Here is a 16,810-nt window from a genome sequence, read left to right as displayed (position 1 = left end):
TGATAATATCGATATTTAATATGTAAAATATTGGACCATAATAACATAAGTTCTTTGTATATCTAAAATTATTTTAAATAAAAAACTTATTTAAAACAATAACTAGGAGAGGTATAGCAAGATGGTCAAATGGAACCCTCTGGTGATCAGCCCCCACCCACAGAAACACCAAATTTAACAACTATCCATACAAGAAAGCATCTTCATAAGAACCCAGAATCAGGTGAGCAATCACAGTACCTGGTTTTAACCTTATATCAAGGGATGAGGAACTGAAGAGGGTAGGAAAGACAATCCTGAATTGCTGACACCACCCCTCCCTCATCCCCTGGCAATGCAATATGGCATAGAGAGAGAATTTATGTGCTTGGGGAAGGGAAAGCAAAGTTACCGTGAGACTTTGCAGTGGAACTCAATACTGCTCTGTCACAGCTCAAAGCAACACAGGACAGAATTTGGCCTGTGCCCATGGAGGAAGCATTTAGACCAGTCCTAGCCAGAAGGGAATCATCCATCCCTGCGGTTGGAAACTAAATTCTGGCTAGCCTTATTACTAAGGGCTAAAGCACTATAAGGTCCTAAATTAAACACAATGGCAGTCTAGCCACAAGGACTGAAATTCTTAAACAAGTCCTGGTGCTGTGTTGTATTCAGAGCCGGTGGACTTGGGGTACATGCAAGCCAGTGAGACACTAGCTGGGGTGACCAAGGGAGTACTTGCGTCACCCCTTCCCCAGCTCCAGACAGCACAGCTCTGGGAGGAGATGGAAGGGTAAAAAGGACTTCGTCTTGCAACTTGGATCCCTGCTCAGCCACCATAAAATAAAGTACCAATCAGAGTCTTGAAGCCCCCATTCCAGGTCAGAGCTCCCAGATGATATTTCTAGACCCACCTTTGGCCAGACGGGAACCCACTGCACTGAAGGGAAGAACCTAGTCCCTGACAGAATTCACCAACTGCTGACTAAAGAGCACTTAGGCCTTGAGGAAACATCAGCAGAGCCCAGGCAGCAGTGGCCACGGGCAACTGTGTAAGACCCAGTACCATGCTGGCTTCAGGTGTGACCCAGCACATTCCCAGCTGTGATGCCATGGGGAGAGACTCTTTCTGCTTGAAGAAAGGAGAGGAAAAAGAAAAGAGGAGTTTGTCTTGCAACCTGGATACCATTTTAGCCCCAGTAAAATAAAGCAGCAAGTAGATTCCTAAAGCCTGCAGTGTCAGGACCTAGCTCCTGGATGGCATTTCTAGACACACCCTGCACCAGAAGGGAACCTGCTACACTGAAGGGAAAGACCAGTCCTGGCAGGATTCTTCACCTGCTGACTAAGAAGCCTTTGCACCTTGAATTAACATTATCAATAGCCAGGAAATAGTTGCCACCGGCCTTGGGTGAGAACCAATACTGTGCTGGCTTCAGATGTGACCCAATACATGCTATCAGTGATAGCCATGGGAGTGCTTGTGTATCTTTCCACCAACTCCAGGCAGCTCAGCACAGAAAGAGAGATTTCAGCCAGGTGCAGTGACCCACACCTGTAATCCTAGAACTTCAGGAGGCCAAGGCAGGCGGATCACCTGAGGTCAGGAGTTCGAAACCAGCATGACCAACATGGAGAAACCCCGTCTCTACAAAAAATACAAAAATTACCTGGGCGTGGTGGCACATGCCTGTAATCTCAGCTACTTGGTAGGCTGAGGCAGGAGAATTGCTTGAACCCAGGAGGCAGAGGTTGCAGTGAGCCGAGATTGCACCATTGCACTCCAGCCTCGACAACAAGAGCAAAACTCCATCTCAAAAAAAAAAAGAAGAAGAAGAAAGAAAAGAAACAGAGATCCCATTTGATCGTGAGAAACCTGAGGAAAGCGAACGAGAGACTCTGACTGATAATCCAGGGAATTCCCCCAGATCTTACCCAAGACCACTAAGGCAGTACCTCTATGAGTGTGCAAGGGCTGCGGTGTTACTGGGCTTGGGGTGACCTCTAATACAGATAAGACTTCAGTGACCAAAAGCGTAGACCACACAACACTCAATTCCTTTTGAATACTTGGAAAGTCTTCTCAAGATGGGTGGGTACAAACAAACCCTGATTGCAAAGATTAGAATAAATAACTCTTCAACGACCAGACATAGATGAGCATCCACATGTGTCAGTATCATCCAAGAAACTTGACCTCAAAGCACAAACTGAATAAGGCATCACGACCATCTCTGAAGTGACAGAGCTATGTGGCCTTTCAGACAAATAATTCAAAATAGCTGTTTTGAGGAAATGCAGCAAAATCCAAGATAACACAGAGAAGAGCTTCAAAATCCTAAGAGATAAATTTAACAAAGAGATTAAAATAATTTTCAAAAATCAAGCGGAAATTTTGGAGCTGAAAAATTTGATTGGCAAACTGAAGAATGAATGCATCAGAGTCTCTCAACAGCAGAACTTGTGATCAAGCAGAATAAAGAACTAATGAGCTTCAAGACAGGCTATTTAAAAATATACAGTCCCAGCCAAGTGTGATGACTCAACCGTGTAATCCCAGCACTTTGGGAGGCTGAGGTGGGCAGATCACCTGAGGTCAGGAGTTGGAAACAAGCCTGACCAACATGGAGAAACACCATCTCTACTAAAAATACAAAAAATTAGCCGGGCATGGTGGCACATCCCTGTAATCCCAGCTACTTGGGAGGCTGAGGCAGGAGAATTGCTTGAACCCGGGAGGAGGAGGTTGCAGTGAGCCGAGATCGTGCCATTGCACTCCAGCCTGGGCAACAAGGGTGAAACTCCATCTCGAAGAAATATATATATACATATATATATATAGTCTTAAGAGTCAAAAGAAAAAAAGAATAAAAGAATGAAGAATAAGAAATAATGAACCATGCAAGATCCAGAAAATAGCCTCAAAGGGGCAAATCTAAGAGTTATTGGTCTTCAAGATGAGGTAGAGAAAGAGATTGAGGTAGAAAGTTTATTAAAAGGGATAAAACAGAGAACTTTCCAAAACTAGAGGAAAATGTCAATATTTAAGCAGATTTAACCCAGTTAAGACTACCTGTAGACATGTAGTAATCAAACTCCCAAAGGTGGAGGATGAAGAAAAGATCCTAAAAGCAGCAAGAGAAAACAAACAAATAACATACAATGAAGCTCCAACACAATTGGCAGCAGACTTCTCGGTGGAAACCTTACATGTCAGGAGAGAGTGACTTGAAATATTTAAAGCGCTGAAGGAAAAAAACATATACCCTAGAATAGCATATCTGGTGAAAATAGCCTTCAAACATGAAGGAGAAATAAAGACTTCTCAGAGAGGGTTGTCACCAATACCAGACTTGACCTATGAGAAATACTAAAGGAAGTCCTTCAGTCTAAAAAAAAATAAATCCCAATGAGCAATAAGAAATTATCTGAAGATACAAAATTCACTGGTAACAGTAAGTGCACAGACAAATACAGATGCAATAACACTGGAATTGTGGTGTGTAAACTACTCATATCTTGACTAGGAGACTAAAAGACAAACCTATCAAAAATAACAACTACAACAACTTTTTAAGACATGGACAGTATACTAAGATATAAATAGAAACAACAAAAAGGTTAAAAGCAGGGATGGAGATGATGTTACATTATAGAGTTTTTATTAGCTTTATCTTTCCTTGTTCTGCATGGAAAATTATGTAAGTTGTCGTGAGTTTTCAAAAAATGAGTTATGTTATTTGCAAGCCTGATTATATTCTCTAATAAAGAAAAAAACCTGTAACAGATACACAAAAATATAAAGCAAGAAATTAAAACATACCACCAGAGAAAGTCACTTTCAGAAAAAGGAAGAGAAGAAGTTAGAAAGAAAGAAAGGAAGACCACAAAACAACCAGAGAAAATAGGTAACAAATGGCAAGAGTTAAGTCCTTACTTATTAATAACAACATTGAATGCAAGTGGGTTAAACTTTCCAATCAGAAGACATTGGCTGAATGGATTTAAGAAATCGGACTCAATTTTCTGATGCCTACAAAAACACACTTCACTTATAAAAACACACATAGAATGAAAATAAAGGAATTGAAAAGGACATTTTATGCAAACAGAAATTAAAAACAAGCAGTAGTAATATATGTATACCTCATAGAACAGATTTTAAGACAAAAACAATGAAACAAATAATTTCACTATATGATGTTAAAGTGATCAATTTAGCAAGAAGATGTAAACATTTTAAATATATATGCACCCAACACTGGAGTCCCCAGACATATAAAGTGAATATTATTAGCACTAAAGAGAGAGATAAGACCCCAATACAAATATACTTGGAGATGTCAGCACTTCATTTTCAGCATTGAACGGATTATCCAGACAGAAAACTAACAAAGAAATACTGGACCTAATATGTACTAGTTGAAATGGACCTAATAAATAGTTAGAACATTTCATCCAATGGCTACAGAATACATATTCTTCTCTTCAACAGGAGAATAATGGATCATTTTCAAGGACAGACTATATATTAGGCCTTAAAAGAGAGATTACAAATATCAAAACAATTGAAATAATATTAGGTATCTTCTCTGACCGCAATGGAAAAAAACTAGAAATCAATAACAATAATAATTTCAGAAACTATACAAACATATGGAAATTAAACAATATGCTCCTAAATGACCAGTCAGCCAATGAATAAATTAAAAAGAAAATTTAAATATTTCTTGAAACAAATGAAAATGGAAATACGACATGCCCAAACATATGGGATTCAGCAAAAGCAGTTATAAGAGGAAAGTTTATACCAATAAGTGCCTACATCAAAAACAGAAAATGTCACCTAATGATACATTTTAAAGAACTAGAAAAACACTATGAGGTCAGTGAAGAAATTAAGAAGGCAATTGGAAAATTTCTTCAAACAAATGGTAATGCAAACACAACATACCAAAACTTATGAGATACAGCAAAACCAGTACTAAGAAAGAATTTCATAGCTATAAGTACCAACATTCAAAAAAAAGAAAAAACTAAACAATCTAAAGATCCATCCTTCCTTCCTTCCTTCCTTCCTTCCTTCCTTCCTTCCTTCTTTCCTTCTTCCTTTCTTTCTTTTTGATGAGCTGGAGTGCAATGGCGTGATCTTGGCTCACCACAACCTTTGCCTCCCAGGATCAAGTGATTCTCTTACCTCAGCCTCCCGAGTAGCTGGGATTACAGGCATGTGCCAACATGCCCAGCTAATTTTGTATTTTTAGTAGAGATGGTGTTTCTCCATGTTGGTTAGGCTGGTGTCAAACTCTCGACCTTAGGTGATCCTCCTGCCTCTCCCTCCCAAAGTGCTGGGATTGCAGGCATGAACCACCAAGCCCGGCCAGATGCTTCTTAAACACTGCCATGAATGCACCTATGCAACAACTTTGCATGTTTTTCACATGTACCCAAAAACCTAAAAAAAAAAAAACTAGAAAACAGCAAACCAAATCCAAAATTAGTAGAGTAAATAAATAAAATTCAACATCCCTTCACAATAAAAACCCTTAAAAACTAAATATAGAAAGAATATGCCTCAATAAAAGCTATATAAGACAGAGCCACAGCTAGTATCACACTGAACAAGGAAAAACGTATAGCCTTTCCCCTGAGATCTGGAACATGACAAGACTGCTGGCTTTCCACACTGTTACTCAATATAGTGCAAGAAATCCTAGCTAGAACAACTAGACAAGAGAAAAATATAAAGGGCATTCGAAGTGGAAAGGAAGAAATCAAATTATTCTTGTTTTCAGATGATATAGTCTCCTATTTGGAAAAACCTAAAGACTCTACAAAAAAAGCTATTGTAACTAATAAACAAATTTAGTCAAAGTACAGGATATAAAATGAACATATAAAAATCAATAGCATTTCTGCATTCCAACAGTGAGCAATTTGAGAAAGACATTTAAAAAGTAATCCTGTTTGCAATAGTCACATATAAAATTAAATACCTAGGAATTAACTTAGCCAAAGAAGTGAAAGATTTCTATAATTAACATGATAAAACACTGATGAAAAACACTGAAGAAGACACAAAAAAATGAAAATATTCTATGTTCACAGATTGGAACAATCAATATTGTTAAAATGTCTGTTCTACCTAGAGCAGTCTACAGATTCAATGCAAGCCCTATCAAAATATCAATGACGTTCTTCACAGAAATAGAATAAACACTCCTAAAATTTATATAGAACCACAAAAGACAAAGAATATCCAGAGGTATCCTGAAGAAAAAGAACTAAACTGTAGGAATCACATTATCTGACTTAAAATTATACTATAGAGCTATAGTAAACAAAACAGTGTGGTACTAGCCCAAAAACAGACACATAGACCAATAGAACAGAACAGAGAACCCAGAAATGAATCCACACACTTACATTGAACTCATTTTTGATGAAGGTGCCAAGGACATACACTGAGGAAAAAATGGTCTCTTCAATAAATGGTGCTGGGAAAATTAAGTATCCACATGCAGAAGAATGAAACTAGACCCCTATCTCTCACCATATACAAAAATCAAATTAAAATGGATTAAAGACTTAAATCTAAGACCTCAAACTATGAAACTGCTACAAGAAAACTTTGAGGAAATTCTCTAGGACATTGCCCTGAGCACAAATTTTTTGAGCAATACCCCACAAGCACAGACAATCAAAGCAAAAACAGAAAAATGGGATTACATTAAGTTAAAAAGCTTCTGAACAGCAAAGGAAACAGTTGACAAAGTGATGAGACAACCCATGAAATGGGAGAAAATATTTGCAAACTACCCCTCTGACAAACGATTCATAATCAAAATATATAAGGAACTCAAACAACTTTAAAGGAAAAACTAATAATCCAATTAAAAACTAGGCAAAAAATTTGAACAGATATTTCTCAAAAGAAGACATACAATTAAATGGCAGTCATATGAAAAGTGATTGACATCTCTGATAATCAGAGAAATGCAAATCAAAACTATAATGAAATATCATCTCACCCTAGTTAAAATGGCTCATATCCAAAGATAGACAATAACAAATGCTGACAAGGATATGGAGAAAGGGAATCCTTGTACACTGTAGGTGGGAATGTAAGTTAGTACAACCACTGTAGGGAAGAGTTTGGAGGTTCCTCAAAAAACTAAAATTAGAGCTACCATAAGATCCAGCAATTTCACTGATAGGCATATACCCCAAAGCGTGAAAATCAGTATTTCAAAAAGATATCTGTACTCTTATGTTTGTTGCATCACTGATCACAATAACTATGATTTGGAAGCACCCTACATGACCATGAACAGACAAATGGATAAAGAAAATGCAGTACATATATATAGTGTGCTACCACTGAGCCATGGAAAAGAATGAGATTCTGTCATTTGCAAAAACATGAATAGAACTAGAGATCATTATATTAAGTGAAATAAGCCAGGCACAGAAAAAATGAACATCACATATTCTCATTTATTTATGGAAACTAAAAATCAAAACAAGTAAACTCATGAAAATAGAAAATAGAAGGCTAGAAACCAGAAGCTGAGTAGAATAGTGGGAGGTGGGGATAGTTAATGGGTATGAAAAAGTAGTTAGAGAGGGGTGGCTGGCAAGATGGCTGAATAGGAAAAATTTCAGTCTGCAGCTCTCAGCAAGATCAACACAGAATGTGGGTTATTTTTGCATTTCCAACTAAGGTAGACAGCTCATCTCTTTGGGGCTGGTTAGACAGTAGGTGCAGCCCACAGAGGGTGAGTTGAAGCAGGGTGGGGCGTCCCCTCACCCAGGAAGCACAAGGGGTTGGGAAACTCCCTCCCTTAGCCAAAGGAAGATGTGAGGGACTGTGCCATGAGGAACAGTGCATTCCGGCCCAGATACTATGCTTTTCCCATGGTCTTCGCAACCCACAGACCAAGAGATTCTCTTGGGGGCCTACACCACCATGGCCCTGGGTTCCAAGCACAAAACTGGGGGGCCATTTGGGCAGACACCAAGCTAGCTGCATTTTTTTTCATCTTCCAGTGGCACCTGGAATGCCAGTGAAACAGAACCCTTCACTCCATGGAAAGGAAGCTGAAGCCAGGGAGGCAAGTGGTCTAGCTCAGCAGATCCCACCCCCATGAGGCCCATCAAGATAAGATCCACTGGATTGAAATTCTTGCTGCCAGCACAGCAGTCTGAAGTTGACCTGGGATGCTTGAGCTTGCTGGGGGAAAGGGTATCCAGCATTACTGATGCTTCAGTTGGCAGTTTTCCCCTCACAGTGTAAACAAAGCCACCAGGAAGTTTGAACTGGGCAGAGCCCACTGCAGCTTGGCAAAGCTGCTGTAGTCAGACTGCATCTCTAGATTCCTCCTCTCTGGGGAGGACATCTCTGAAAGCAATGCAGCAGCCCCAGTCAAGGGCTTATAGATAAAACTCCCATCTCCCTGGGACAGAGGACCTGGGGGAAGGGGTGGCTGTGGGTGCAGCTTCAGCAGACTTGAATGTTCCTGCCTGCCAGCTCTGAAGAGAGCAGCAGATCTCCCAGCACAGCACACAATACAGGAGCAGCCAGATACATAAAGCAAGCTAAGAGCTAAGTCTACAAAGAGACTTAGACTCCCACACAATAATAGTGGGAGACTTTAACACCCCACTGTCAATATTAGACAGATCAATGAGACAGAAAATTAACAGGGATATTCAGGACTTGAACTCAGCTCTAGACCAAGCAGACCTAATAGACATCTACAGAACTCTCCACCCAAAGTCAACAGAGTATGCATTCTTCTCGGCACCACATCACACTTATTCTAAAATTGACCAAATAATTGGAAGTAAAACACTCCTCAGGAAATGCAAAAGAATGGAATTCATAACAATCAGTCTCTCAGACCACAGTGCAATCAAATTAGAACTCAGGATCAAGAAAATCACTCAAAACCAAACAACTACATGGAAACTGAACAACCTGCTCCTGAGTGACTACTGGATGAATAACGAAATTAAGGCAGAAATAAGTAAGTTCTTTGAAATCAATGAGAACAAAGATACAATGTACCAGAATCTCTGGGACACAGATAAAGCAGTGTTTAGAGGGAAATTTATAGCCCTAAATGCCCACAGGAGAAAGTGAGAAAGATCTAAAATTGACACCCTAACATCACAAGAAAAGAACTAAAGAAGCAAAAGCAAATAAATTCAAAAGCTAGCAGAAGACAAGAAAAAACTAAAATCAGAGCAGAACTGAAGGAGATAGAGACATAAAAAAACCTTCAAAACATCAATGAATGCAGGAGCTGTTTTTAAAAAAAAAAAAAAAAAATTAACAAAATAGACCATCAGCCAGACTAATAAAGAAGAAAAGAGAGAAGAATCAAATTGATACAATAAAAAATGATAATGGGCATATCACCACTGATACCACAGAAATGCAAACTACCCTTAGAGAATACTATAAACATCTCTAAACAAATAAACTAGAAAATCAATAAGACATGAATAAATTCCTGGACACTTATACCCTCCTAAGACTAAACCACTAAGAAGTCAAATCCCTGAAAAGATCAATAACGAGGTCTGAAATTGAGGCAGTAATTAATAGCCTACCAACCAAGAAAAGCCCAGGAGCAGACATATTCAGAGCCAAATTCTACCAGAGGTGCAAAGAGGAGCTGGTGCCATTTCTTCTAAAACTATTCCAAATGATAGAAAAAGAGGGATTCCTCCCTAACTCATTTTATGAGGCCAACATCATCCTGATACCAAAACCTGGCAGAGACACAGCAAAAAAAGAAAATTTCAGACCAATATCCCTGATGAACATCAATGCGGAAATCCTCAATAAAATATTGGCAAACCAAATCCAGCAGCACATCAAAAAGCTTATCCACCACTATCAAGTTGGCTTCATCCCTGGGATGCAAGGCTGGTTCAACATACTCAAATCAATAAATGTAATCCATCAAAGAAACAGAACCAATGACAAAAAACATGTGATTAAATCAATAGATGGAGAAAAGGCCTTCAATAAAATCCAACAACCTTCATGCTAAAAACTCTCAATAAATTAGGTATTGATGGAAGGTATCTCAAAATAATAAGAGCTATTTATGACAAACCCACAGCCAATATCGTACTGAATGGGCAAAAGCTGGAAGCATTCCGTTTGAAAACCAGCACAAGGAAAGGATGCCCTCCCTCACCACTCCTATTCAATGTAGTATTGGAAATTCTGGCCAGGGCAATCATGCAAGAGAAAGAAAAAAGGGTATTCAAATAGGAAATGAGGAAGTCAAATTGTCTCTTTTACAGATGACATGATTAGATATTTAGAAAACCTCATCATCTCAGTCCAAAATCTCCTTAAGCTGATAAGCAACTTCAGCAACGTCTCAGGATACAAAATCAATATGAAAAATTACAAGCATTCCTATACAACAATAAAAGACAAACAGAGAGCCAAATCACGAGTAAACTCCCATTCACAGTTACTACAAAGAGAATAAAATACCTGGGAACAAAAATTACAAGGGCCGTGAAGGACCTCTTCCAGGAGAACTACAAACCACTGCTCAAGGAAATAAGAAAAGGCACAAACAAATGGAAAAACATTCCATGCTATGGATAGGAAGAATCAAAATAAGGAAAATGGCCATACTGCCCAAAATAATTTATAGATTCAATGCTATCCCCATCAAGCAACCATTGACTTTCTTCACAGAATTAGAAAAAATACTTTAAATTTCATATAGAATCAAAAAAGAGCCTGTATAGCAAAGACAAATCTTAAGCAAAAAGAACAAAGCTGGAGGCATCATGCTACCTGACTTCAAACTATACTACAAGGCTGCAATAACCGAAAGAGTATAGCACTGTTACCAAAAAAGATATATAGACCAACGGAAGCCTCAGAAATATTGCCACACATCTACAACCATCTGATCTTTGACAAACCTGACAAAATCAAGCAATGGGGAAAGTATTCCCTATTTAATAAACGGTGTTGGGAAAACTGGCTAGCCATATGCAGAAAACTAAAATTGGACCTCTTCCTTACACCTTATACAAAAGTTAACTCAAGATGGACTAAAGATTTAAACATAAAACCTAAATCCATAAAAACCCTAGGAGAAAACCTAGGCAATACCATTAAGGAGATAGGCATGGGCAAAGACTTCATGACTAAAACACCAAAAAACTGTTTCAGTAAAGTTGCAGGATACAAAATAAACATACAAAATAAGTAGCATTTCTATATGCCAATAGCAAACAATCTGAAAAAGAAACTAAAAAAGTAATTTCATTTACAATAGCTACAAATAAAATTAAGTACCTAGGAAATAACTCAATAAAAGAAGTGAAAGATCTCTACAATTAAAGTTATGAATCATTAATGAAAGATATTAAAGAAGACATAAGAAATGAAAAGATATTCCACATTAATTGATTGGAAATCAATACTGTTAAAAATCCCTCTTCTATCCAAAGCAATCTAAAGATTCAGTGTAATTCCTATCAAAATACCAATGACATTCTTCACATAAATAGAAAAAATTGATCTAAAATTTATATGGAACCACAAAAGAACAAGAATATCCAAAACCACCCTGAGCAAAAACTGGAGCAATCACATTACTGGATTTCTAATTATACTACAGAGTTATAATAACCAAAACAATATGGTCTTAGCATTAAACACAAATGCATAGAACAGTGGAACAAAACAAAGAAGTCAGACATAAATCTATGCATCTAATATGAATGCATTTTTGACAAATGTACCAAGAACATTCATTGGGGAGAAATGTCTCTTCAATGCATGGTGCTAGGAAAACTGGATATCCATATGCGTAAGAATGAAACTAGACTTCCATCTCTCGTTATGTATAAAAATAAAATGAAAATGGATTAAATACTTAAATTTAAGATCACAAACTATAAAACTACTAAAAGAAAACATTAGGAAAACTCTGCAGGGCATTGGCCTGGTTGAGTATTTCTTGAGTAATACCCTGACAGCACAGACAATCAAAGCAAAAAATGGACAGATGGGCACCTCAAATTAAAAAGCTTCCAAATAGCAGAGGAAACAATTAATAAAATGAAGAGATAAGCCCACAGAATAGAAGAAAACATTTGCAACCTATCCATTGGAAAAGATTAATAACCATAATAGTTAAGGGGCTCAAACAAGTCTATAGGAAAAAAATCCAATAATCCAATTTAAAAATGGGCAAAATATTTGAATAGACATTTCTAAAAGCAGATATACAAACGGAAAACAGGCATATGAAAAGGTGCTTAACATCATTGATCATCAGAGAAATGCAAATCAAAACTACAATAACATATCATCTTACCTTAGTTAAAATGTCTTTTATCCAAAAGCCATGTAATTAAGAATGCTGGCAAGGATGTGGAGAAAGGGGAATACTCATAGGATGTTGGTAAAAATGTAAATTAGCACAGCTGCTATGGAGAACAGTATGGAGGTTGCTTAAAAAAACTAAAAATGGAACTGCCATATGATCCAGCAATCTCCCTACTGAGTATACACCCAAAAGAAAGGAAATCAGTATGTTAAAGAAATATCTGCACTCCCATGTTTATTGTGGAACTATTCACAATAGCCAAGATTTGAAAGCAACTTAAGTGTCCATTAGCAGATGAATGGATAAAGAGACAGTATTTCACTGTGCTACATATGCACAAAAGAATACCGTTCAGCCATTAAAAAATAAGATCTTGTCATTAGCAACAACATGGATGGAACTGGAGGACATTAGGTTAACTGAAATAAGTCAGGCACAGAAAAACAGACTTTGCATGTTCTCACTTATTTGTGGAGCTAAAAATTAAAACAATTGAACTCATGGAAATTGAGAGTAGAATGATGGGTACCAAATCCTTGAAGGGGTAGTTGCAGGGGAGGATATGGAAAATAGGGATGGCTAATGGCTATAAAAATATACTTAGATATAATGAATAAAATCTAGTATCTGATAGCACAACAGGTTGACTACAGTCAGAAGTAATTTGTTGTACATTTTAGAATAACTGAAGTAGTGAAACTGGAATGTTTGTAGCACAAAGAAATAATAATTGCTTGAAGTGATTGAAACCCCATTTACCCTGATGTGATTATTATACACTGTATGCCTATATAAAAGTATCTCATGTAACCTATAAATACATATATATATATACACACACACTGTGTGCTGAAAAAATTAAAAATATTTTAACAAAAAATTAAAAATAACCATGATAGCTACTAAAACAAAAACAAACAGCAAAGCACATTCAAACAGATAGGAAAAAGGTAGAACCAGAAATAGAAAAAAAAGTCCATTGAACCAGAAGAATGTACAAAACACACACAAACATGCATGCACATACACACAGGGGAAAACATATTAATACCACAAAATGAAGGTCTAAAAATAAATCCAAATATACTATAATGACAGTAAGTGTAAATGGCCTTAATTCTCTAGTTAAAGTGACAGAGAATATCAAGTGGATATAAAAATATACTCAACAACATGAATTTAAAATATATTCTTCTCATGTATCCTATAAATATATCTCATGTATCCTATAAATATATATATACACACACATACTGTGTGCTGATAAAATTAAAAAATAATTTTTAACAAAAAATTAAAAATAACTGTGATAGCTACTAAAAGAAAAGCAAACAGCAAAGCACATTCAAACAAATAGGAAAAAGGTAGAACCAGAAACAGAAAACAAAGTCCATTGAACCAGAAGAATGCACAAAACACACACAAACATGCATGCATGCATAGATGTAAGCATGACTGACTACATCAGTGGCAACTGGTGATAAGTTTAGCCTCCAGCTTCTCTTCTTTCCCCAGATGTTGAAAAGTGAGGCTGAAAATTTCAAACTTTTCTTCACAAGGTTGGCTCCCCTGACAAGTCCTCATCAGGAGGCTATCCAGGCTCCCAGCTAGTCCCTCAGGATCTAATTAGTATATGGAAAGACACTAATCACTTCAGAGATTCCCAGGGCTTCAGGGGCTGTGTGTGAAAAGAAGGGGGGTGTAGAAATCAAATATTTTTTATTATATATTATAATATCACATATATTTCTTATTATATATCATAAAGTTTTATAGGGTTCATTTCAAACTTTTAACCTCAAGAATTTTAAGATAACAAATCTGTTTCAAGATACTACATTTGTGGTAATTAGAGAAACAATAGGGAACTAAAGCGGGTGTTTTATTACTTATAGCTGATAAACAACATGATGCTCAAGCTTATTAAGAAAAATTAAACTAAAATTATGATACTATTTCATTACCATCAGTTTACACAAAAGTGAAAAATTAATAATGCCAGATTCATGGAGAGCATGTAGATTTATTAGAATTCTCACCCACTTTAGATGGTGTAGGGGCCGGGCACAGTGGCTCACACCTGTAATCCCAGTACTTTGGGAGGCAGAGGCTGGTGGTTCACCTGAGGTCAGGAGTTTAAGACCAGCCTGACCAACATGATGAAACCCTATTTCTACTTAATGAAAAAATTAGCTAGGTGTGGTGGTACATGCATGTAATCCCAGCTACTTGGGAGGCTGAGGCAGGAGAATCACTTGGAAGGATTCTTTACTTGGGAGGCGGAGGTTGCAGTGAGCCGAGATTGAGCCACTGCACTCCAGCCTGGATAACAAGAGCAAAATTCTATCTCAAAACATAAATAAATAAATAAATTTTAGGAAAATAGGCATTACCTGACATGTGAGTACATACATAACCTATGACCTAACTATGCCTAGGAATATAGTTGAAAAAAACACCATTTCTCTACACACACAATACTTCTGATAGCAAAACCGTGCTTTTCCTTCACATGAAGCAATTTTATATATCTCTGGCTACCAGCTGCGTGTCTCACAATTTAATCCAAATCTAACACTATTTACCTAGACTTCGCATCAGGTCACACAAGTTAAATGTTTCAGTCCCACAAGACTGACCCCACTTTCGGTGCTAATTGCAAATCTGAGTCTCATGGACTTTTGACTGACTGGCTATAAATCAGAGGCTTCTACCACCCCCTCCTTGGGTTTGATAATTTGCTAGAATAGCTCACAGAACTTGGGAAAACACACTTTATTTCTATTCCATAGTTTGCTGTAAAAGACACAGCTGAGGAACGGCAATATGGATACATGTTTCATAATATAAAAATGTTTTAAATGATTTTATTTCAACAGAGAATAAATGTGAAAAAAGTTGTTTTTTTGGTCAAATTATAGATTAAAATATTAATGTTGTAGTACTTTTAGTTGAAATATATTTTGTGGTTCTTAAATTTGTAATTTAGAAAAATATATCTTTAAAAAACAATCAAAACTTTCTCATTCATTTGCTCTTTGAATGGATATTTATTGATGCCTGTCCATCAAGTACTATAATTTTTCTATTTAGATTATTTGACTAAAAGATAAAGTCTTTGCTTTAGCTAACTAAGTGCAATATTTTAAAAAGATTGTATGAATATGCATTGCCACAGATGCCTACATTTCCACCGCAGATAATCAGAGAAAGACCAATTTGTTTGCAAAACAGGTCTAGTCTCATTAAACTTGGCCTGATTATTTACGTAAGTGTAGCAAGAGCAGTGATGAACCATATAGGCCCCTTTAAGTCTGCTTTTAAAAAGGAATCTCTGATTAGACTTTTAAAAGTGTTCTCCATGCTAGGAAGCCAAAGACTTGCCATCAGAATTTGCCTGTAATACCTATAAATTTAGGGAAATTCTTCTGTTCTTAAGAACCCTGAAATATTTTTGAGGTTCTTGGTTCTTCTTTCATGAGGCTTGGGAACCTTTAAAGCCAGATGTCCGGCCAATTATTTCCAAGGGCCTTTATTGGCTCCATAAAGCCAACCTTAGTTTTTTAAAACTGTCTGATCCTATTTGATTCTATGCACATTCTCAAATATAACATTCCAGTCAAAGCCTTAATAATACTGTATAATACTGTATAACCAAAGTTTCCAATTGTCTCCTATTACAAGGCAAGCAGATTCTTATTGAACTTATGCAAATAATGATATTGCCATAAAGTAAGAATACTCACAGATAGCTTTTAAATTCTAGAGGGATCAGGTAAAAAGAAAAAGTAATTGTTTCATCTTTTTTCACAGAGGCATACTTTAAGTTATAGATAGCTTAAGGGAAGAGAAAAAGATTTCTTTAAATCTGAAAAAGTAAAACATTAAAGAGCCAGCAATGTTTCAAACAAAAAGGCCATAACATTAGTCATCTGTTTGTTCTGTCTCATGTAATTAATTCTTGTTCTGCTTGATGTTGGGTTAGCAGTTTTAAGAACCAATCGTTCCTTCATTAGACTTCCGGAAATTCTTTACCTAGTTCAATGGTGTGATCTTAAAGTTAGAAACTTGTATTTGTCAGAGTCTTTTTCATGAACCTTCTTGAAGAGGAAAGATTTTAGAAGTACAGATGCTTGCAAAAGCTTTCGGAACATCGGAGTAAAACAATTAACCATCTATAGACAACAATGCTTAAAATGGCAATGGTTAAAGATCTGATGAGAGAGTTCATTATACGAACGATGAAATTGACCAGGAAATTTAAATATTTCTAGGGCATACAACATATTTTAACATAATACCCAAAATATGCCTGATAAAGTGTCAGGACATTATCAAATTTTTAGAAATTTCAGGCTGGGCACTGTGGCTCATGCCTGTAATCCCAGCACTTTGGGAGGCTGAGGTGGGTGGATCATGAGGTCAGGAGATGGAAACCATCCTGGCCA

The sequence above is a fragment of the Aotus nancymaae genome, unplaced genomic scaffold (genome assembly GCF_030222135.1).
Source record: "Aotus nancymaae isolate 86718 unplaced genomic scaffold, 86718_ANA_hifiasm-v0.15.2.pri h1tg000040l, whole genome shotgun sequence".
Lineage (NCBI taxonomy): Eukaryota > Metazoa > Chordata > Mammalia > Primates > Aotidae > Aotus > Aotus nancymaae.
Note: the sequence above shows the minus strand (reverse complement) of the source record.